The sequence below is a fragment of the Leucoraja erinacea genome, chromosome 19, assembly GCF_028641065.1.
Source record: "Leucoraja erinacea ecotype New England chromosome 19, Leri_hhj_1, whole genome shotgun sequence".
NCBI lineage: Eukaryota > Metazoa > Chordata > Chondrichthyes > Rajiformes > Rajidae > Leucoraja > Leucoraja erinaceus.
The window spans coordinates 23,467,066-23,491,233 of record NC_073395.1 but is presented as its reverse complement, the minus strand read 5'-3'; the positions used below and the strand labels follow the sequence as shown (position 1 = coordinate 23,491,233).

Below are 24,168 nucleotides of genomic sequence, written 5' to 3'. Positions count from 1 at the left end.
TTGGCTAGGTTACCTTCGACCTCAACTTTTCTCCCCGTATTGCCTTTTTAGTTATCTTCTGTTGCTCTTTAAACGTTACCTAATCCTCTGGCTTCCTGCTCATCTTTGCTCTGTTGTACTTCTCTTTTATTTTTATACTATCCCTGTCATCCATTGTCAGCCACGGTCGCCCCTTACTCCCCTTGGAATCTTTCTTCCTCTTTAGAATGAACTCATCCTGCATCTTCTGTATTATTCCCAGAAATACCTGCCATTGTTGTTCCACTGTCATCCCTGCGAGGGTATCTTTCCAGTCAACTTTGGCCAGCTCCTTCCTCATGGCTCCATGGTCCCCTTTATTCAATTGTAATACTGACACCTCCGATTTACCCTTCTCCCTCTCAAATTGTATTATGGTCACTACCTCCTAATGCCTCCTTAACGTCAAGTTCCCTTATCAAATCCGGTTCATTACACAACACTAAATCCAGAATTGACTTCTCCCTGGTTGGCTCCAGTACAAGCTGCTCTAAGATTCCATCATGGAGGCACTCAACAAACTCCCTTTCTTGGGGTCCAGTACCAACCTGATTTACCCAGTCTACCTGCATGCTGAAATCCCCCATAACAACCGTAATATTACCTTTACGACATGCCAATTTTAACTTGTTTCGATTTGCACCCTATATCCAGGCTACTGTATGGGGGCCTGTAGATAAGTCCCATTAGGGTATTTTTACCCTTACAATTCCTCATGTCTATCCATACTGACTGCATCTCCTAATTCTATGCTACCCCTCTCAAGGGACTGAATTTCATTCCTCACTAACAGAGCTACCCCATCCCCTCTGCCTACTTGCCTGCCTTTTCGATAGGACGTACACCCTTGAATATTCAGTTCCCAGCTCTGGTCCTCTTGCAACCTTGTCTCTGTAGTTCCCACATCATACTTGCCAATTTCTAACTGAGCCTCAAGCTCATCCACCTTATTTCTTATACTTCACACATTCATAAACAACACTTTGACCGGTATTCACCTCCCCTCTCACACCAGTCACTATTCAGATTCAGATTCAATTTTAATTGTCATTGTCAGTGTACAGTACAGAGACAACGAAATGCATTTAGCATTTCCCTGGAAGAGCGACATAGCAAACGATTTGAATAAATAATAATAAGTGTCCGGGGGGTGGGGTGGTGATTGGCAGTCACCGAGGTACGTTGTTGAGTAGAGTGACAGCCGCCGGAAAGAAGCTGTTCCTCGACCTGCTGGTTCGGCAACGGAGAGACCTGTAGCGCCTCCCGGATGGTAGGAGGGTAAACAGTCCATGGTTGGGGTGAGAGCAGTCCTTGGCGATGCTGAGCGCCCTCCGCAGACAGCGCTTGCTTTGGACAGACTCAATGGAGGGGAGCGAGGAACCGGTGATGCGTTGGGCAATTTTCACCACCCTCTGCAATGCCTTCCGGTCGGAGACAGAGCAGTTGCCATACCATACTGTGATGCAGTTGGTAAGGATGCTCTCGATGGTGCAGCGGTAGAAGTTCACCAGGATCTGAGGAGACAGATGGACTTTCTTCAGTTTCCTCAGGAAGAAGAGACGCTGATGAGCCTTCTTGATCAGAGTAGAGGTATTGTGGGTCCAAGAGAGGTCATCGGAGATGTTGACTCCCAGGAACTGGCCATAACCTTATTCTCTTGCCCCTTCTCGAACTCTCCTTCCCAATACTTCGGGAGTCTTATGTAACTTTACCTGTACTCGCTTTCCTTTTAACTCCATCTGTATACTCCCGATTTGCCAATCCCTCCCCCCCACTATTTAATTTAAAACCCACAGGTGTAGCACTAGCAAACCTTCCTGCCAGAACGTTGGTCCCCCTCCAGTTAAGGTGTAATCCATCCCTTTAACACCGTGGAGCTTTGGTCTGCTGAGCTTCCAGCCGCGGACGCAGCGCTGATTTTAACATCGCGGAGGCCTGGGATCCCTTGCCGGGGATCGCCAGTGTTGGAGCTCCGCCCAGCTCGGCCTGTGGACTTCGGAAGCCGCGGTCTCCTGTAGGAAGCGGTCGATTCGGAAACTCCAAGCCGCTGAGTGTGTTATTCCATTCCGACGTCGGAGCTCCGATCATCCCAGCGAGAGGGCTTGTACATCGGGCCGTCCTTAGGCTCAAAGGCCCCCGACCACGGGTGAACAAAAGGAAGATGACTGAACTTTATTGCCTTCCATCACAGTGGGAAACGCTGAATCCGCTGTGTAGGATGTTGATGTTAAATTCTATCGTGTATTGTGTTCTTTTTATTTGTATGGCTGTATGGTAACTCACATCTCACTGTACCAATTGGTGTATGTGAAAATAAATGTAACTTGAACTTGTACAGGTCACCCCCTAACCCAGAAGAGATCCCAGTGGTCTATAAGCTAATTCCTTGAAGGTCCCTAGTCACATTGAGTTATATTTAGTGTTGAAGGTCCCTAGTCGCATTGGCCTAACCAGGAAGCATCATTCTTGCAAAAGACACATGAAATACATAGGAGCTGCATCTGTAGTGGATGAGTCTCACTGAAAATCTTTTGATTTGAGATAAAGGGCATTCGTGAATCAGAAACCAGTTTCCACAACTGTCCGGTGGTTTCAAGACCAGTTGGTTTGTAAATTCCAGAACATTAAATTCCGCAGCTGCCACGATGGGATATGAACTCATACCTCTGGATTGTTAGTTTAGTCCTCTGGGTTTCTAAAAGGAAAATCATCCAGTATTTTTGCATCTACTTACAAATGAATCCTGTTGTAGAACTGTGCAAACATTCGCTCAGTATGAGCAACTAATTGAGCCAATGCAATATAGAATGAGAACAATTAATATAGTCATAAAGGGTAAGAAAATACGTATGGAGTGGATACAAGGGACTACAGATGCCGGTTTACAAAAATAGTAAATATTTATAAAATACTATATTTTATATTGCTAATTTGGCTAGTGACTGACTCATTTTGATGCAGACCCCTTTCCACGTCTATATTCGCATTTAATTTGAATTCACCGTTTTTTTCTCTTTGGGTTTGGTAGGAACATCGGTTTAGTTCGCCGTGAGCACAAAGCCAAAGTTTTAATGGTGCGAAAATGGCGCGCTTCTGGGGAAGGTCACGTGACGGCCCGGCGCGGGGACTGCGGGGTGAATCCCTGACGTCACGAGCGGAGAGAGGGGGCGTGTCGGCGGACGCGAGCCCGATTGGCCGAGGAGTGACGCGCGGGGGGAGGGGGAGTGGCCTGTGGGCCAGGGAGGTGGGGGGGGGGGGGGAGAGGTCGCCTGACGCAGAACGAGAGGAAAAAAGAATGGATAACGGACGCCCGCCCGACCGCCGGTCGTCACACTCGCATTCTTTCTTTCCTCCACACACATACAAAAAAAATATTATTATAAAGTGACCGATCGCGGTGACGGGGACTCGTGGAGAGGCGGCAAACGACGGGTGAGTTGGGCGGTGAGAGCCGGTTCCTCGATGGGCGGGAATTATTCCTTTCCGCCGCCTTCATTCCCTCAGCGTTTTGGGCGCGATCTATCTCACTCTCTTTATCTCTCTCTCTCTCTCTCGCTATATATATATATATATATATACAAATTATATCTCTATGATTTATTATTTCCTTTCACCTGCGGGTGGTTGATGACCGTCACCCCGCTCCCTGCGGCGGCGACTGCGGCTGCCGCGAGGGTGGGTGGGCACGTGTCACCGGGCCGGGCGGCGGTGGCGGGCTCGCGCGCCCTGAGCCGTTGCGCTGCTCGCCTCGCACGCGGGGGGGGGGGGGGGGGGAGGTCGTCGTCCATCAGTGGACGACGATCGTTAGCGGGGCGATCGTCGCTGCGTCGACCCTCTGAGGTACTCTTGGTTTTATTTGTTTTTCGGGTTCGCTGGATGCTTTAAAAATTGCTTTTTGTCCTTTTTTTTCTGTCTTTCCCAGCCGTAAAAAATTACCACCCGGCAATTTTCCCCTCAGAGAAAAAAAAATTACCCTTGTCCCAGAGGATCGTGAAGCTGACAATGGGTTGGGTTTACAAAGGGTTGCATTCAATGAGAGAGGGAGGGAGGGAGGGAGAGCACTGCGGTGATTGCATTCACCAGCTCGCCGTCATGGTTGCATGTTGTTGATTTTCTTTTAAAATGTGATGTCTTTTGAAAATGAACCTTGCGGCTTTCAGGTGGTGGCAGTGGAGGAGGTTGGGGATTTATGTTTGTGGACTGTATGATGCAGGGAATGGACGTTTTAAAAGAGCTGCTGCTGCTTGAGGATGAAGACGACGAGCTGTAACGGGATGCCCTCTTTCCCTCCCGTGTTTGTGAACGTGTGATTTTTAAACCAGTCCACTGGCTGAGGTAGTAGTTTGTGTTGTTGGAAGGGTCTGTGACACTGCCCAGTATGGAGATAACTGCGCAAGCTACTGCCTTGCTAGTGCTGGTGATTGACTCTCCTCCGAGACACCATTGCAACATCCACTGGCTGTCAGAGTAATTCGTCTAATATTCTATATTTGGACTTTTCTCTTTGCAAGTTTAAACTAATTGTATTGTGCATTGCACGGGATTTATGTTTTGCTTTTCTAAAAAAATTGCGATTTGCAACACCGGTTGTTTTTAGGCCTTTGCTTGACCCCTATCCTACACAAATTACAGTCATAGGATGTTATGGGTTATTTGATTTATGTCGAATGTACTGTCAAGTATGATGCTTCGTGATCCTTTGTTATATAGCCTATTATAAATGTGTGTGCTTCCAAAGACGACATTTTTTTTTAAAAAGGCACTATTTTGTGGCAAAGACCGATTTAGAGAGACTTTGGTGCTTTATTTCAATGCGAGGATGTTTTATAAGGCATATTGTATGGACTAGGGAGTAAACAAAAGATCCAACATATGCCGTTCCTTGTAGAATCAGTCTGAAGCAGAGCCCTGACCCAAAACCTCGCCTGTCCATTCCCTGCATGGATGCTTCCTGACCTGCTGAGTCACTCCTCTTTGCTCAAGATTCTACCTTCTGCAGCTCCTTGTATCTCCAAACAGATCATCTACTCTGCCACTGTTTACATAGCTTCCCTTCTCCCATGAACTTTTAATCAATATTTGTTTCTTGCAATGCAGTACAAAATGATTACGGCCCTGAGTAGGGCAGCAAACCAAAATACATGCCAATTATTTATAGGATGTTAAGTTTGCTGTTAACTTATTAACCTGTTAAAACTGCACCAGTGCTATCAAGTTTAATTTCAAGTACATATCTGGAATTAATGTCATTTGTATTAACTAACATTGTATTGCCATTTATTCAAATTAAAGCCGATTTTAATATCAAGCAAGGTCTTGTTTCTTTTATATGGGTAGGGGCATTTGATATGTACAGCGATTACATCAACATTATGTAAATGTGATTCAGTAATTGTACAAGGGATTCACAGCTGTTTGCCTGACACAGGTGATCAGGATGGTAAGAGGTTAAGTTACCTTGTTTAGAAATTCACAGTAAGTGGCTGTGAACCACCTTCTGATATTAGAGATGTGTATTATTTTTGACATGTACTTAACTTGAATTTCTTGCAGTAAATCAACTTTGCCATTACCTTGTGTGAGTTGGGACAGTGTGGTTGGAGGCATCAAAACAGGCACCCAGAATCACTGGTGAAACCTGAACGCATGTGAAAATGAAGCCAATTGACTCGGAGGAATGGCTGAATATGTCAATTGTGTCATGGCTGAAATAACTAAAAATGTGATTAATACGGGGGGGGGGGGGGGGGGGGGGGGGTGAATGAAGGAAATTTGCATTGACCTAAATGATTTATTGGTGGATAAAATATGATTGCAAAAGATTCACCAGTGGTGCATTTTCAAAAATATTTTAAAGTAATCCTTCTGAATATTTGTTGCGAGTTGGATAAATTTGGCGAATTGAGGTGATTTAATAAACTCTTCCAAAGTTCCTTAATCATACCTGAATCTAAATATCGCAAAGATGAAACGCTGTTTGTAGTAACAATGGATTATCCATGTAATTTTTACTTTAAAAATGTGAGCGTCCAATGGTAAATTATTTGTTTTGTTTCCAGAGAAAATTGTAGAATGAGTAAATTACCTGCGCAGTAGAGTATGAGCCTGTCTTGAATTACATTGTCGTGACTGGCTAGGTATGGTCAGATAGCAAAGAATGTTTTGCAAACTGAATTTATTGTGTAATACCTAACCTGACGGGGCTTCTTCAGCTACATCACCTCTTAATACTCAAGCATAATAGTGTGTTTGATTTACAATTTTTAAAAATATACTTCCACTTTTTTGGATTAAATCCAGACTAGTTAATTGAATTACAAGTAAACATTACTTGTGAAGCCTTTGAAAGTTGGTGGTCTAGTCCTGATTTTATGTCTGGCATGGAGTTAAAATTGTATAAGAAAACCCTTGAGAAAATTCACATAATTGGAGAATTATTCTAGAATTTGGTTTTAGTGGGTATGAATTGCTCTTAGAATAGAAATAATTATTTTCATATATATTTCAAGCATAAAATGCATTTATTAGAACCTGGGCAGCTTTATTTGATATTCTTCTAGTACATAACTTTTTCTGAACAACAATCTCATGGAATTAATCATTTTTAATCTCCAATTTTAGAGCTTTTTCAGTTTTGTTTCAATTCATTTTGAATGATTGTCTTCCAGTGGTCTACCATTCTGTTATATTTAACATACTTGAACATTTGTCAAGATTTTTGCCTGTACTTATTACCTCTATAATTTGATATGTTTTAGATGAAACTTTCCAGATTATCTTCTAGGGGAGGTGAACATTAAACCTTGCAACACCCACAGTTCCATTTAACACCTTCACATTTGAATAGATTGGTTCCAGAATTTGGCTCAGCTTAGTTTGCTACAGTCATTTTAATTCTTGTAAGGCTTTATAGGAAATAAAGTCTTGAGAGAAAATCAGATTATATTTTTATCCCCTTCCTGTCTGTCTACTACCCACGCACTTCTTCCGCTGTCACCCCTTGCCTATCTGTTCTATCTGCCCTTCTCCCCCGCCTTAATGATTCCCATTATTTCCTTTATAAAATTCTAGCACTTGTAGCCCTTGTGTCCCTTATCACCCTCCCCCTACCAGCCGTTATCATTTTTTTTCCATGTCTACTTTCACTATTGCCCATGGTGCTCTCTGTTTCCTAACCTCAATTATTTTCCCTTCTACCCATCATCCTTTGGCCCTCCTCAGTCCACCTATCACCTACCCACCCCTGTCTCACTATACCAAAGATCTTTGCTCTGTACGGGCTATTTTCTCTCTCCACTCTCAGTCCTGATGCAACATCTCAATTTGAAACGTGAAGTGATTCCTTAAACAATACCTCAATACCAGAACTCAACAACACCAAAGCTGTTAAGGACGAAACAGACAATAAGGACATCCACCCATGCTTGGCTATTGGTGAGAAGGGCCCTCCCTGTCCGATCATTCCTGTATGGTCAGAATCACACTCCTAATACGCCACCTTTAAGGTTGTGATAAGGACGAAACAGACACCCGCCTCTTTGTGGACTGTATATGTGTAAGGAAGGTCTAGAGAAAGAAGCATTTTGACTTGTTCACTTGCTCGGGTTCATCCTGAGTAGCTGTGCAACAGAGGACTCTGATTTATGGGGTGTTCCGAGGGGCATGTTACCAAGGCAGGCATCAAGTGCTGATGAAAGATATCAATCTTTGTGTGGATGCTGTTTGATTTACCCAAAATGTCTTCCAGTACAAGATGTCTGTCAGGGAATGCTACTGTTTGGCTGAGGAACCATGGTGCAGCCAATGCCAAGACTGGGGAAGGACTGCAGTCTTGGTTACTTTTCAACCAGACATTGAGGGCTTAAGTAGGGTGTAGAAGTCTAGTGTTAGTTTGTATGACAGTGGTGCTTTGCCCAAACAAATGTGTAGAACATCAACACCGAATGCATAGGCCGAACAATACTATGAATGTAAAGAGCCATGCACTATTTTTGTATGTATTGTGTTTTATGAATAAAGTTTTTTTTTTTTTTTTTTTTTAAATTTCTCTCCATACACAGGTACTGTTTGACCCACTGAGTTCCTCCAGCTGTTTTTTGCTCCGAATTCAAGTTCTTGTGTATATCTTCCTCTTAGATTCTTTTATGTTTTTATGTCTATTTTAGTTTTTTTAAAGGACAAATCGTACACACGTCCAAATTTGCCACGATATTTGGATGAAGATTTTTATTATTGTAAGGTAAACTCCACAAGATTTTCACCATTTAATTTACCCACTGGTGAAGCTCACATTAACTATAGGTTGGCTTTCTGGATATGAACCTCCCAGTTTTCTTAAAGGTATTGTTCAAAAGCACACCGTGCCCCTTCCATTTTCCAGCAGCGAAATTGTATAATGATAAGAGTGTCTGCAGCTTACAAAGCCAGTAGATGTATTTTCTAATTTGCTGATCTAGAAGAATGAGTGTATAAGATAGAAAACATGTGAGTAAATAAATTGCAGTTGTGCATTATAATCTGGGGACAAGGCAGGTAAGGTATATTAATATGGAATAGAAATTGAAGTACAGAATAAGACGATGGGTCTAAATTTTGTTTGAGATGAATCTGCCCTTGCTACTAGCCTTGTGTTTAAAAATTAGTCACGCCACTATATTTTAGCCACATACTTTGAATTAACGTTCCGTTTTTTCGTCTTGTTACCAATTCATATATCTATCTCCCAGAATTTGCCTTCTAACCCATTGTACCAATCCATGGGGAAAAACATGGCACAGGCAGAAAAAATACTGATTTTGATAAACATCCAATGCTCCTACAATCACTTTTGCATAATTGCTTTCTATGATAGTACATCAGTAATACAGTACTTTATTAGGTGTTGGGGATCTATATTTACTACATCGGATGCTTTTTGCTCAACAATGCCCTATTATTTCTAGTAGACATAATTTGCTTTGCTAACCAAATTATACTAGCCTTTTCTAATCATCGAGAATTACTCAATGGGTTAGGCCATATTGAACAGGAGGTGAAACAGTTTTTTACAGATAGTTGAAGTATCTTTGTCCTGACACATTACCTCTTCTTCCCACAGATTATATCTTGATCTGAGTATTTGCAACATTTTCTGTTTTACTTTTATTCTAGCTTTTGCAGTTTTTAGACAACCATTTCTCCCTTCCACATATTTTTTGATTAAAGTTTGTTTGTGTAATAAAACTTATTCTAGAACCATATCTGCAGTGACAAAAAATGAATCTCCACTAACAGGTACAGATTTCCCTTTACCTATTGCAGCCTTTCTCCTACCTGCACAGTTCAGTGATTCATAGAAGTACAGTCTCGGCTGTGGCTGCACTTCCCAGTAGAAATGTCAGCATTGAAAAGTGCCTATTTGTCAACAAGCTGGCCCCCAGACAGATTGAACCACCTACCTGTTTTTTTTTTAATTTGGTAGTTATTCATTTCTTATCTTCCATAAAACATATCCACATTAATCTCACAACAGTGACATTGGCTGCTGATCGAGCTCCAAAACCTGGACCTCAAGCTGTTGGAGTTGATGACATGACCTATATGATTTGTCAGACAAGGGATACACCTTGGACTTCCCATGTGGCAAGAATCGATGACTCGTGGATCGGAGGTGCTCAGCTTTATCAGAATAACCCAGTTAACAAAGAATATATTTTTACTATTAAATTATTTACTGCTTAAAAAAAAAATAATGGCTCTTTGTTTCAACCGAATTTGTGCTTTCACTCACTGGGACTGGTTCCAGGGCTGTTAAACTCACCAGCACTCTGCTTTTAAACTCACCCATCAGGGTTCTGTGTCTGCTCCTTTACCTCTAGTGCCATAATACTGTACATCCGATGTAGTTACTATGTTTAGAAAAGAGATAGGTGAACAAGATTTTAGGAAGTATATTCCAATTAGTTTAACATCAATGGTAGGAAGATAAGTGTCCTTTCATTCTATAAATAGACTACTTTGTGACATATCTGTAATCCACGTTGGAGTCTTGCCTCCCTTCTCGAAACTTTTCCACCATGCACAAGGCATGTCAGGAATGTATTGGAATGTTCAACACTTAAAAGAAGCTTCAGCGTTTAAGAAGATTAACGCCATCTAGGACAAGGCAGCGCAAATGATCGACTCCCCATCTACCACTGTAAACATTTAAGCCTCCACCACTGGCATACCTATCTTAAATATGTACCGTAAACAAAAGGCAATGACATTAACTTTCTGAAATCTTTAATTCTATCGCACAATTCTGAAACTTTCACTACCAAGCAAGTGATTTGCAGTGTAGAGAAATGTCATAACCATATAACAATTACAGCACGGAAACAGGCCATCTCGACCCTTCTAGTCCGTGCCGAACACGTATTCTCCCCTAGTCCCATACACCTGCGTTCAGACCATAACCCTCCATTCCTTTCCCGTCCATATAACTATCCAATTTATTTTTAAATGATAAAAACGAACCTGCCTCCACCACCTTCACTGGAAGCTCATTCCACACAGCCACCACTCTCTGAGTAAAGAAGTTCCCCCTCATGTTACCCCTAAACTTCTGTCCCTTAATTCTCAAGTCATGTCCCCTTGTTTGAATCTTCCCTACTCTCAGTGGGAAAAGCTTATCCACGTCAACTCTATCCCTCTCATCATTTTAAAGACCTCTATCAAGTCCCCCCTTAACCTTCTGCGCTCCAAAGAATAAAGCCCTAACTTGTTCAACCTTTCTCTGTAACTTAGTTGCTGAAACCCAGGCAACATTCTAGTAAATCTCCTCTGTACTCTCTATTTTGTTGACATCCTTCCTATAATTAGGCGACCAAAATTGTACACCATACTCCAAAATTGGCTTCACCAATGCCTTGTACAATTTTAACATTACATCCCAACTTCTATACTCAATGCTCTGATTTATAAAGGCCAGCACACCAAAAGCTTTCTTTACCACCCTATCTACATGAGATTCCACTTTCAGGGAACTGCACAGTTATTCCCAGATCCCTCTGTTCACCTGCATTCCTCAATTCCCTATCATTTACCATGTACGTCCTATTTTGATTTGTCCTGCCAAGATGTAGCACCTCACACTTATCAGCATTAAACTCCATCTGCCATCTTTCAGCCCATTCTTACAACTGGCATAAATCTCTCTAGACTTTGAAAATCTACTTCATTATCCACAACCCCACCTATCTTAGTATCATCTGCATACTTACTAATCCAATTTACCACACCATCATCCAGATCATTGATGTACATGACAAACAACAGTGGACCCAACACAGATCCCTGTGGCACCCCACTAGTCACTGGCCTCCAACCTGACAAACGACCATCCACCATTACTCTGGCATCTCCCATTCAGCCACTGTTGAATCCATCTTGCTACTCCACCATTAATACCCAACCATTGAACCTTCTTAACCAACCTTCCATGAGGAACCTTGTCAAAGGCCTTACTGAAGTCCATATATACAACATCCACTGCTTTACCCTCATCAATATCCCGAGTAACCTCTTCAAAAAATTCAAGAAGATTAGTCAAACATGACTTTCCAGGCACAAATCCATGTTGACTGTTCCTAATCAGACCCTGTTTATCCAGATGCTTATATATATATTATCTCTAAGTATCCTTTCCATTAATTTGCCCACCACTGTCGTCAAACTAACAGGTCTATAATTGCTAGGTTTACTCTTGGACCCCTTTTTAAACAATGGAACAACATGCGCAGTACGCCAATCCTCCGGCACTATTCCCATTTCTAATGACATTTGAAATATTTCTGTCATAGCCCCTGCTATTTCTACACTAACTTCCCTGAATGTCCTAGGGAATATCCTGTACGGACCTGGAGACTTATCCACTTTTATATTTCTCAAAGGTGTCAGTACTTCCTCTTCTTTGAATCTCATAGTTTCCATAGCTACTCTACTTGTTTCCCTTACCTCACATAATTCAATATCCTTCTCCTTGGTGAATACCGAAGAAAAGAAATTGTTCAATATCTCCCCCATCTCTTTTGGCTCTGCAGATAGCTGTCCACTCTGACTCTCTAATGGACCGATCTTATCCCTCGTTATCCTTTTGCTATTAATATAGCTGTAGAAACCCTTTGGATTTACTTTCACCTTACTTGCCAAAGCAACCTCATATCTTTTAGCTTTTCTAATTTCTTTCCTGAGATTCTTTTTACATTCTTTATACTCCTCAAGCACCTCATTTACTCCATGCTGCCTATAATTATTGTAGATCTCCCTTTTTTTCCGAACCAAGTGTCCAATTTCCCTTGAAAACCACGGCTCTTTCCTATTTTTACTATTTCCTTTCAACCGAACAGGGACATAAAGATTCTGTACTCTTAAAATTTCACCTTTAAATGTACTCCATTTCCACATCTTTCCCATAAAACAAAATGTCCCAATTTACTCCTTTTAAATCCTTTCGCATCTCCTCAAAGTTAGCCTTTCTCCAATCAAAAATCTCAACCCTAGGTCCAGTTCTGCCCCTCTCCATAATTATATTGAAACTAATGGTATTGTGATCACTGGTCCCGAACTGTTCCCCAACGCATACCTCTGCCACCTGACCCGTCTCATTTACTAACAGGAGGTCCAGCACCGCCCCTTCTCTAGTAGGTACTTCTATGTATTGCTGCAAAAGACTATCCTGCACACATTTTACAAACTCCAACCCATCCAGCCCATTTACAGAATGTGTTTCCCAGTCTATGTGTGGAAAATTGAAATCTCCCACAATCACTACCTTGTGCTTACTACTAATATCTGCAATCTCCTTACATATTTGCTCTTCCAATTCTCGCTCCCCATTTGGCGGTCTATAATACACCCCTATAAGTGTTGCTACCCCTTTCCCATTTCTCAGTTCCACCCAAATAGCTTCCCTAGACGAGCCCTCTAATCTATCCTGCCAAAGCACTGCTGTAATATCTTCCCTGATAAACAATGCAACACCTCCACCTCTTGCCCCTCCAATTCTTTCACACCTGAAGCAACAAAATCCTGGAATTCTTCCATGTGTCATCTTGATTGAAATATTCCACAATGGTCCTTTATTGTCACGTGTACCGAGATACAGTGAAATTTGATTTACCATACAGTCATACCAAGATACAACAAGATATAAAAATACTTAAAGATTAATTGACACTTCAAATTTTTTATTATCTTCTCAGGGGTAACTAGGATAGAAGTAAACATAGGTCTTAGTAGCTACGCTCTACCGCTATAAATTAATTCAAAAGCAATGGTGTACTTCCTTAACTAAAACGATGGAAGAATTAATAATGGTCACTGGAAGGTCTACACAATAAGTATACTTACAAAGAATAAAATCAATGCAAAAATCATCAAAATGAAGTGAATTAGAGAGAAAACAATAGACAATAGGTGCAGGAGTAGGCCATTTGTCCACATTCAGTACCCCATTCCTGCTTTCTCACCATATCCCCTGACTCCACTATCTTTAAGAGCTCTATCTAACTCTCTTGAAAGCATCCAGAGAATTGGCCTCCACTTCCTTCTGAGGCAGAGAATTCCACAGATTCACAACTCTGGGTGAAAATGTTTTTCATCATCTCCCTTCTTTAGCCTACCCATTCTTAAACTGTGGCCCCTGGTTCTGGGCTCTCCCAACATCGGGAACATGTTTCCTGCCTCTTGCATGTCCAATCCCTTAATAATCTTATATGCTTCAATAAGATCCCCTCTCGTTCTAAATTCCAGAGTATACAAACCCAGCCGCACCATTTAATCAACACATGACAGTCTCGCCATCCCGGGAATTAACCTCGTGAACCTATGCTGCACTCTCTCAATAGCAAGAATGTCCTTCCTCAAATTTGAAGACCAAAACTGCAAACAATGCTCCAGGTGTGGTCTCACTAGGGCTCCGGTACAACTGCAGAAGGACCTCTTTGCTTCCATACTCAACTCCTCTTGCCATTAGCTTTCTTCACTGCCTGCTGTACCTGCATGCTTACTTTCAGTGAGTGATGAACAAGATCCCCCAGATCTCTGTGTACTTGCCCTTTTCCCAACTTGACACCATGCAGATAATAATCTGCCTTCCTGTTTTTGCCACCAAAGTGGAAAACCTCACTTTTATCCATCTTAAACTGCATCTGCCATGCATCCACCCACTCACCCAACATGTCCAAATCACCCTGCATCCTCATAGCATCCTCCTCACAGTTCACACTGCCACCCAGTTTGGTGTCATCTGCAAATTTTAATGTTACTTTGAATCCCTTGATCTGTATCATTGATGTATATTGTAAATAGCTGCGGTCCCAGCACTGAACCTTGCAGTACCCCTCTAGTCACTGCCTGTCATTCTGAAAGGGTCCCATTAATCCCTACTCTTTGTTTCCTGTCTGCCAACCAATTTTCTATCCCTGTCAGTACCATACCCCCAATACCATGTGCTCTAATTTTGCCCACTAATCTCCTATGTGGGACCTTATCAAATACTTTCTAAAGTACACCAGGTACACCACATCCACTGGCTCTCCCTTGTCCATTTTCCTAGTTACATCTTCAAAAAATACCAGAAGATTAGTCAAGCATGATTTCCCCTTCGTAAATCCATGCTGACTCAGACTGATCCTTTTACTGCTATCCAAATGTGCCGCTATTTCATCTTTTATAATTGACTCGAGCATCTTCCCCACCACCGATGTCAAGCTAACTGCGTTATAATTCCCTGTTTTCTCTCTCCCGCCTTTCTTAAAAAGTGGGATAACATTAGCTACCCTCCAATCCACAGAAACTGATCCTGAATCTATATAACATTGGAAAATGATCACCAATGTGTCCACAATTTTTAGAGCCACTTTCTTAAGTACCCTGGGATGCTGACCATCTGGCCCTGGGGATTTATCAGCCTTCAGTCTACCCAACACCATTTCCTTCCTAATGTAAAAACAACAGGATTGAGAGCTGAAAGCAGGGAAAAATGAACTTGAAGTTTTGGTTCTTAAAAAACCCAATAATAATTACCAGTGGACAGTTTCCACTTCCATCGCGGAGCCAGAAGAAAGGCTCCGACCACCGGTCTGCTAACTTTAACATCATGAAGCCACGGTCTGTGGAGCTTCTAGCATCAGGAGTAGAGCGGACCTTACCATCCCGGAGCCAGGGATCCCTTGCCGGAGAAGTGCTCCGACCGCTGGCCTGCCTGCGGCCTATAACATCGAGAAGCCATGGTCTCCGGTAAGAAAGTGGCCGATTCGAGCACTCCAAGCCGCGAAGTGTGTTCCATCCGTCCCGACGTCAGAGCTTCGATCATCCTGATGAGAGGGCTTGTACATTGGGCCGTCCATAGCGGCGACTGCGGAGGGTCAAGGCCCAAAACACGGGTGAACAAAAGGAGGAAGATTGACTGAACATTATTGCCTTCCATCACAGTGATCTGTGGTGGATGTTCATGTTACGTTCTATTGATCTTTTTAATTGTGTTGTGTTCTTTTAATTGTTTGATTGCATGGTAACTCAAATATCACTGTACCTTAATTGGTGCATGTGACAATAAATGTGAATCTGAATCTGAATCTGGGACTTCCTGCTAGTGAAAGTTAATATTTAATTCTGGAGAAGTCATTTTACAATACATAAAAAGTGCTGCTGGATTTTTGGAGTTTAGTTGTCCTCTAGCATACAAGGATTAAATAACATTCACTGTAATAGAAAGGCTACCTAGTACATTATTTCCAGTGTTTCTTAACCTCATATAGCCATCTAAGAATATTCACATCCATTATTTGCCATTTTATTTATCTAATTATCGCTTGAAATTAATTTCTATAGCTCCTATAGATTCCACATTAACACCATTCTCTTGATTTAAAAAAAGGCCCAATTTTATTTTTTGATATCCCATAGTTCATTGCATAATTTGAAAGGCCTATCTATATTCACATATTTTCAATAAAAAACAACCCCAGGCCGTTTAGTCTATTCCCCCCCCCCCCCCCCCCCCCCCCCCCCCCCCATAACATTTTGTGTGCATTTAAAAGTGAATCACACCGTTAAAGCAACATTGTAATAGTAAATGCCGAATAGGACATGCAAAAACAATGTTTAATCACACAACTGGCCATGCCTGAAATTGATGTGTGATTTGTGCTAAATAGGGGTAACTACGTCTCATTAAATAATTTCCTCCTATATTGTTAGGAAAATCTGAACCGACGTATGAGTCTTTTGGTAAAATTCTGTTGCCAAAATGTGGATAGTATATCCTAATAAAACTATAAAATCCAATTGTCTTACATTGAGTAAGTTTAAATAATTGAAATTGGAGATTGATATCCAGCTTTGTAGGAAGACCAGCTGATGTGTGACTACCATATTGTTGAGTTTTTCTGAAAATTGGAAATGTATGAGGTGTTACTTAATATCTGATGTGTGAGAGCTATCTTAAACAGAATAGACATAAATAGACAGAAGATGCATGCTCAAGCCAAATTATGATATTTACAGACTATAAGACCTACAAAGGTAATCTCTGTTTGTATTTTACTCGGCCATTTATTGTTATATCTGTATGGTAGAAATATGAATGTTGCTGAGCTTTGCTAGGCTGTCAACATTGCTTTCAGATATGTAGAAAGTACCCTTTGCTCGATAAAAATACGTGGTCTTAAATGTCTCATCATATTGCAACTTCTTCATTGAAATACTTTAAAAATGTGTGTTAGTTCCCCTCCATGTTTATACTAGTTAAATCGTGATGCTATTCAGCCAACTTAATTTGAATTATAGTCATACAGCACAGGAACATGCCCTTCCTCCCAACTTGTCCTTGCCAACCAAAATGCCTCATCTAAACTGATCCCATTTTGGTCCATATCCCTCTAAACCTTTTCTATCCATGTACTGTCCTAGTGCCTTTTAAATGTTGTTATTGTACCTGCCTCAACTACCTCCACTGGTAGCTCATTCCATATACCCACCACCCCTCTAAGTGATAACAAAATTTTTGAGTAACAATTAAAGCTGAGAAATTTCCATTCAAAATTATAAATGTTTAGCATGTTACCCATATTTTTTTAAGTTTTAATTTCACTTTGCTTCTTACATATAAGACATCATAATTCAAGCCATTATTTTCAAACACAGACCATTCTTAAAAAAAATTAAAAAATCAGTCATTAACTAGTAATCTGAAATTGACACAATTTCTTCGTGGCCTTTGCAGTTAAAAATATCTCCTGTTTCTTAAATTTCCTATTGAGAGAGCAGCCTTAAAGATGGGCCAAATTACAACCATATGTGAGACACCCAAAAAAAATATCTTCTCATGGATTTTGAGATGTATCAGAATATAATGGAACAACAGAATGTGTGAATTTGAGAACAAAATCTAAAATTATTGGGTAATCATATGGTACCACTCCCATTAAATTTTATTTGTAGACTTCAGTTAACCTATTTCAAAGTATGTCTTTGAAAATGTTTCAAAATTCAGATGTGAATTTGACAGTGGTTCCTGTATGTGTAGTGCAAAGGCAACACAATTAATTTATATTAGTACCTCAATGAAAACGTGAAGCTCTGCAATCCTATCTGCAAGCAATCAGATGTAAAGTTCATGTTATTTTGGAAAATAACAGCAAATTTTATGATGGCATAAATAATTGAGATTTCTGAAGGTTCCTTTGCATTGGCTTCATTTTTTTGTTGCAGTTAGTAAAACACCAACATACTCTAGCGTTTTGAAATTATTTCAGTTTGCTTATCAAAAGCGAACTGTTTCTGATTCAGCAACTTTCTGCATAGTTACGCTACACATCTTGAAGGCAAAATTACTCTGCATTAATGTTTTCAAATTGGCTCATTTCAAATTAATGATGACCTAATATTCCATTGCAATTTTTTTAACCAAAATGAATACACTTTATATAGGATTAATGACTTGATATAATAATATGAGTCTGTAACTCTATGACAATAAAATGAAGCAGCTTTATCTTTTGATTTTATTGTAGTGCACTGTAGCCATGCTATTCTATCCTGGAAAATAAAGAGATAAAATATTTCACAAATATAAATAGAAATCGAGCAGAAGTAACCATGTAACTGTCTCATTATGCTTACATCTGGGTCTTCCAGACTGCTTGCTCTTCAGATGGCACCAATGTCTCAACTGTGGTAAAATAAATCAGTTCCAGGCCATTAATTGCATAGCAATATATCAGTGTTTTTATGGCGTCTTGTGAAAATTCACTGGCTACTATTATCACAGCTACATAAAAGTGCAGCTTGACCAATAAAACCAGTTGTGGTAAAATATACATTCTATTTTTGATTTAAAAATTACATCCAACATCGTTTTGCATCATGCACAAAGCATACCAGAGCTCAAATCCATCTTGCTCACTCTTATTTAAATTAAACACAGCTGCTTAAATTCTGCCGCCTTGATTGCTTTGGTCCCCAGGTGCAGCGTCGCCATCTGCACAAGTTTGAGAGACTATTTACAGAGAGAGTAGGCCACTGATTGCTAGTATGGAGAACTAATTTCTCAGCCCGGTTGTTATTCACCCAATGTTAAAGATCCCTTTACTTTTGTTGGGGGTTGTAGTGAGATTCTGGATCTCTGCCAGACAATGAAAATTAGCGTTAGTGGCAGATGGGCTATTTTCATTTTCCCCTTTCACCTACATTGTACGGAAAAGGAACCGATTCACGTCCTAAAGGGGTGTTAGGGAGGCAGTGATGCAGGGTGGTGAGGTGATGCAGTAAACAATGCCACTATTTAATGAAAAGGGACTATTTTTAACACAATTTTGTATTACTTATAACTGCTAAATGCAAACTGCCCATATATTATTAGAAAATTTCATCAAATCAATAAGAACTCTATGAAATAATAGGTATTTTAATGTGCAAATGGGTATTTAATTTGTATAATAATCTTCATGTTAATTTTAAAAGCGTACTTATACACAGTTATATATTATTTATCATTGTATAATTGTTTTGTTTGTTGTATATGACCTAAAGTAGCCGTGGTTAATTTTTGTTAGCTATAATTAATTTCTGCCTTGTTTTATGATTGTACTTTAACAACCTTACAACAACCTGTATATATTAAGATCATTTTCTAAACATTCTTTCATTTCCATTGTTGGCTATAGATATTAATAACACATGTTTGTTTTTAAATAAAGATCATATTTAAGAACATAAGAATCAGAAACAGTAGGCCATTAGTTTTTGGAGTCTCTGTGCTATTTGCTGCATTCTCCCCATATCCCTTGATTCCCTTTAATATTCAGAAATCTATCTATTATTGTTTTGGATTAATTTAATAATTAAGCATACACAACTTTCCACAGTAAAGAATTCCAAAGATACACTAAGATTCAAGAGAGTTTATTGTCATGTGTCCCAGATAAGGCAAAGAAATTCTTGCTTTGAGTGAAGCCATTCACTATCCTCTGAGTGAAGACATTTATCTTAATTTCAGTTCTAACTTGTCAATTTTTTATTTTGTGATTGTGATTCCAGGCTCCTTAGCCAGGGAAACCATACTCGCTAAATCCACCATATTGTAAGAATTTTGTAAGTTTCACTGAGATTCTTCTTCTAAACCTTTGAGAATGTAAATGTTGTCTATTCAATCACTTCCCACATGGCAAATGTTCCATGGACATTTCGCTCCCTCTTTCACTAGATGCTGCTGCACCCGCTGAGTTTCTCCAGCTTTTTTGTGTAACCTTATATTCTAGGTATATACTTGTACAATATTATACGTATAATACACTAGGTCTAGTCTCACCAAGCTCTGTATAACTGCAGTTAGACATCTTTACTATACTCAAATTCTCCTCTAATAGAGGCCAACATACCATTTGCCTTTCCAATTGCTTGATGCAGATGTACGTTAGTTTTCAGTGATTTGCATAGGATTCCCCGTCAGCTTTGAAGATCAACATTTCTCATTGAAAAAAGAGTCAATTTCTCTGTTTTTCTTTCCACCAAAGTGGGTGACCTCACATTTTTCATTAGGGTAGCTTCTCTGGCTGATGACCCAGAGATGCTGCCTGTCTGGCTCAGTTACTCCAGCATGTCTATCTTTGTTTTAAAACAGCATCTGCAGTTCCTTCCTTCACATTTTTCATATCGGTGTTTTTCACACCTTACCATATTATATTCCATCTCACCCACCTATTTAGTTTGTCCATATCCCCTTGAAACTTCTTTACCTCTTTCTCCAACTCAAGCTACCACCTGAGTTTGTGCTATCAACATACTTGAAAACATAACATTTGGTCCCGTCAATCAAGATATTGATACAGATTGTAAATAACTGGGATCCAAACGTCAATACCTTAACTTCCCCTCTAGTCACAGCCTGCCATCCCTAGAAAAACCTGTTTACCCATTATTTGCTTTCTGTGGACCAATCCTCAATCTATGTTAGTAAATGACACTCATTGTACTTTAACTTTGGTTGAAAATCTTCTGAAATGTAAATACACCACTTTACCACAAATTCACTGGTTACACCTTAGTTATTTCACTAATCACACAAAGAACCAAAAACATAATTGAATATGATTTCCTTTTCATAAATTCATGCTGCTTCTACTCGGTCGTATGTCATTTCCTAATGTTTCTATTATCATATACTTCATTGTACATTCCAGCATTTTCCCTCCTACTAATGTTAATCTAACTGATCAGTAGTTCCTTGTTTTCTCTCTCCCTCTTGCAAATAAGGTCACATTTGTGATCCTGTGATTTGCAAGAACAGTTCCAGAAGCAGCACAATTTTGGAAATGATAACCTGAGCATCCACTATCTCCTTAACTACAATACTCTTCAAAACTCTAGGGTGTTGAGGATTAGATCCTTGGGATATATCCATATCCACTATCATAACAATTAGATTGCACATCTTGCTTTCATTGTAAAGGTGGAGCACATATGGCCCAAAGTGCAGAATTGTTCCTCAACTGTCATTCAACCAATATGGCCTAAAGGTGTCATTTCTACAGTATTGGTGGTGCAGATAAAATCCTCCACTTGAAAATAAAATTGCAGACAAGATTACTAAATCAATTCTTGATTATGTGTTGGGGAGAGTTTGTGTTGGGGAGAGTATTTGTTTTTGTATTTTCTTATATTTGTAAACCCTTTTTATGAGCTTTAGCCAAATACAAAATATTTAAAATACATGCATATACATAAATAGAGGTCACTGAGGAAACCACATAGATATGGTTTGTTCGTGACTGCAAATATTATATCATCACTAGTGCTCATTTTTTTTGTTCAATCAGCATCTGAATTCCTTTTGAAATGCAGTACTTTGAAAAGTACTCCTCTTGTAAATTAGGAGTGAATCATTCAGCTCTTCAAGCCTGCTCTGTTACTCAACATGAATAAGACTGATTATCTCTCAGTTACACATTCCCACGTTTTCCTAGACCTTTTAATATCTTTTGCATCCAGAAACTTATCGACCGTGACTCCATGACTTCTGCAGTGTTTTTAAAAAATTCAGTAACTTGGCTTCTACAACCTTAAGTAGTTGCAAATTCCAGAATTCACCATCCTCTGGGAGTTCAAAATATACTCAGTTCCCTCATCCAAATAATTAACGTATAAAGGTAAGCTTTGGGCCAGACACTGATCCCTGTATCACCCCACTAATTGTCACCCGCTATCTTTAAAAAGACCCAATAATTCCTACTCTCTATTTTCTCTTTCAGAACTAATTTAAAATATATGTCGATACAATACACTTTACTTTCTTGTTTTTTCTCTTTATGAACTAATTTAAAATATATGTCGATACAATACACTTTACTTTTGCACATTAATTTTCTAGTGAGCCATTATCAAGTTTTTCTGTAAATCCAAGTGCACCACATTCACTCATTTTTCTTTATCCTATCAGTTATATCCTCAAAATAAACCTCTAGCAGGTTTGTCGAAAAGTATGTCCCTTATTGAAATATATTCCAATTTGACTATTTTCTTACATTTCCAGTTTCGACGAAAGGTCACCAACTGAAATGTTTACTCTGGTCCTCCAGGGTAGCTATCTGACTTGTTGAATAGCTACCAAGTCATTGTGGATCCCAGCATTTTAATCTTCTTTACCCTCAATATTTACCGTGGGGGGAGTGGAGTTCTAGATTGGGGGGTGGCAAGGTCCTGCCAGATTTAAAGGGGGAAACTCAATATCATGCAAGGTAAAATAATTGTTAAACCAGAAAACAAGGAGCATCTAGCAAAAGTGTTGCAAATAATCCCCAGAAACCGAATTTGGTATATGATAGAATTTTGGCTATAGAAAGTTAAAAAAAAACTTAGGGGTAAAAGCAGAGGTTAGAATCAGTAACTATGGAAGGGATAAGCAAAACGAATAGACTACTAGGGTGAAAGCAAGGGAGGGGAGATCGTGAGCCAGTACACTCGGGAACACTGCTTTTGCTGATGGCGTGGCAGCAAGTTTATTTCAGAGACTTGGGTAGTGGGAGAGTAGCACTCATGTGGGTATTTTCGGAGTTGGTTCTGGTCGAGTTGTAGTTTTTATTTTTATAATTTACGGGCATATCAAAGTTAATCCCCACACTATTACGATTGTAGGAATTAATATACAATGCGATTTGAACCTCAATATTCTACGAGCAATTTTATTATAAGACAATTTAATTATTTTGAATATGTAATAGCAAAAATCCAATGCAAAGATTTAATTCTATGGCTAACCTAAAAACATAGAATCTACAATTACAATAGTAATTGCTGCTTAAATTGTTTTCTTCTTTTCTGATAATCAATTTCTCATGGAGTTTATTGCTGATATGGTTCAACAAAAGCAAAGGTTCATTCATATCCAGGACTTACTTTAATCAAATAGCTCGCCCCAAAGCAAAATAAATATCTGCGAGTGGGTAATGTTGAGTGCACTAAAATACATGAAAGACGATTTCATAACCAGAGGTATAGTTGTAAAGGATAGTGAATCTAATTTACATGTCACGTATGCAGCCATTTAACCTCGATGTAGTCTTAAGTGTATTTGATCGGCGTGATGTTGTAGCTTCCTCGTTAGTATAGTGGTTAGTATCCCCGCCTGTCACGCGGGAGACCGGGGTTCAATTCCCCGACGGGGAGTATTAAGTATATTTTTGCATTATTTTAAAAATACGATTTTGTGCTTTTATGAATATGCTATTAAAGCATCTTAGACTTTTATAATGTGCTTTGAAAAATCACTGTAAAGTTGATTTTACTTGCATTTCAATCCTTCGAAAGGAGAATAATGCTGTAGGAACCATCGTGGGAAATCTAACGACTTCCTACATTCACTGTTGATTATCTGCAACCATTAATTGTTGTGAATATTTGCAGATAACCTTAGGCTCGATACGTATTTAGCCATGTATCTGTGCACGTTTTTCCATTTTGCAGATATTTAATATTTGTAGATATTAACGTAGAAATGCGATTGAGGGGAGATTGGCAGGATCTGTGTTGTTTTCTTGGGAACAAAGGAATGGTTGAGGCACAAGGAACTGCAGATGCTGGTTTCGAAAAAAAGACACAAGGTGTCGGAATAACATGCAGTGGATCATGCAGCATCTCTAGATAACATGGATAGGCAATTTTTCATCTTGGGATCCTATTTCAGACTGATTATTTATTGTGCGTTGTGCGTTTGGGGGAGGTGGGGGAGGTGGGGGGGGGGGGGGTGGGGGAAGGGGGGGGGGGGGGGGGAGAGAGGTGCCGCGTGACGAAGTCTGGGAAGTTATAGGTGGATACAGGTGGGGTTGATTGGCAAATGATTGGACAAAGTCCAGACATGACAAGGCATAAAGTGTGAGAAAAGTAGTTAAGAATAGAAGATTTGCAAACTGTGAAGCTAGAGGAAGGAATATAGGTTCAAGTTCAAGTTCAAGATCAAGTGAGTTTATTGTCATGTGTCCCTGATAGGACAATGAAATTCTTGCTTTGCTTCAGCACACAGAACACAGTAGGCATTTACTACAAAACAGATCAATGTATCCATATACTATAATATAAATGTATACACACATGAATAAATAAAATGATAAAGTGCAAATAACGGATAATTGG

General features: G+C 39.8%; 1 long non-coding RNA gene and 1 other non-coding gene across 2 annotated transcripts; both read left to right on the top strand.

Annotated features, from left to right (window-relative positions):
- The first annotated feature begins 3,274 nt into the window (after positions 1-3,274).
- On the top strand, positions 3,275-5,326 carry LOC129706388 (uncharacterized). Its single transcript, XR_008725046.1, has 2 exons — positions 3,275-3,450; positions 4,179-5,326. It is a non-coding gene; the product is annotated as an uncharacterized LOC129706388 (long non-coding RNA).
- A 17,807-nt stretch (positions 5,327-23,133) lies between these two features.
- On the top strand, positions 23,134-23,205 carry trnad-guc (transfer RNA aspartic acid (anticodon GUC)). Its single transcript has one exon. It is a non-coding gene; the product is annotated as a tRNA-Asp (tRNA).
- The last annotated feature ends 963 nt before the right edge of the window (positions 23,206-24,168 follow it).